At 46.6% G+C, this 1,183-nt stretch overlaps 1 pseudogene; it reads right to left on the reverse strand.

Annotated features, from left to right (window-relative positions):
- Positions 1–547: 547 nt before the first annotated feature.
- Positions 548–967, reverse strand: LOC102851463 (annotated as a pseudogene).
- Between the last annotated feature and the right edge of the window lie 216 nt (positions 968–1,183).

Raw genomic sequence — 1,183 nt, forward strand, 5'->3', positions numbered from 1 at the left:
GATCTTCTTAAGATCTGAGTCATGGCAAACTGGTAGTTCCTTGAGATCTGAGAGATGTATTAGCAAAATTATGGATAAAGCATACCCCTCACCAAAAACCCTGGGGGAAATAGCGTCTTATTTAATAGAGGGAGTAAGAGTGAACACTGACTAAAATAAGACTTGTTAAAGTTTAAAGCCATCTGAGAATCGGGCCCACAGAACAAAGGGAATCCAATGGTGGCAGATAAAAAATAATTTTGCAGTGGGCTGACCAACTGCGTATTTTATCAAACAGCTTTGAATAAAAAAGTGAAATGTTTTATTGTGTTTTCTCAGAAACTAACCAAAAGATTACAGAATCCTACACAAATTAGAGACACAAAGTGGATGCTGAGTGGCTAGAGGTCACCCCGGGTGTGGAATTTTAGAAAGTTAGTCCTTGGAGTAATGGCACCATGGCTCTGGCAGCAGATACAAAGGAATGATGCTCTGTAGGGGACACTCTGCGGTCAGCCAGTGGATAGATGAGGGTCCCAGCTTGAAGCGGGATCTTTAATTCTAAGGTTTATCTTCCACTGCTCATGCCTCTGTCTTCATAAATGGTAATTTCAATAACTCAAAGTCCTCACTCAATGGAATCTGTCAAGAGGAGGCCTTGGGGAGCATATATCTTCTCATTCTGCTCTTGAATGTATTTGGAGACTTTCTTCAGAATCTTCTCATAATGAGTTTCCATGCATAAAAAGATAGTATACACAGTTAAACAAGCCAAACAGCCTTCAAGATATGATTGGCCCCCAAGCTTCTCTGCTTCTGCATAAAGGTTTTTTAGAGTTTGAGCTGTTTCTTCAAACTGTTGTCTATCCATCCGATTCTCCAGCTCCTCGGGGAACTTAGTCTGGAACTGACAGCGAGTGCCGGTGCTGTAGTCTCGCTGAATGAAGACCTTCCCGGACACCGGCGCCTGCTGCGGCCTCATGGCGAGGACAGGATGGGCCGTGCTGCGGGTTTGGAGGGATACCAACTGCGGGTCAGTCCCTTGGCCTGGACCCGAGACTCCAGCCTGCCAGCCCCTCGAACCCACCTGCAGTCCAAAGTGGCCCAAAGCCTTTCCCGTTCTACCTTCCCTCACTCATACTGTTCAGACAAGTCTTCTCCAACCACCCCTGCCCCGGCCCCACGCCCCCCACAGTCGGCTGTA

This window comes from Elephantulus edwardii, unplaced genomic scaffold (genome assembly GCF_000299155.1).
Source record: "Elephantulus edwardii isolate Elephantulus edwardi_28Jun2011 unplaced genomic scaffold, EleEdw1.0 scaffold00016, whole genome shotgun sequence".
Classification (NCBI taxonomy): Eukaryota; Metazoa; Chordata; class Mammalia; order Macroscelidea; family Macroscelididae; genus Elephantulus; species Elephantulus edwardii.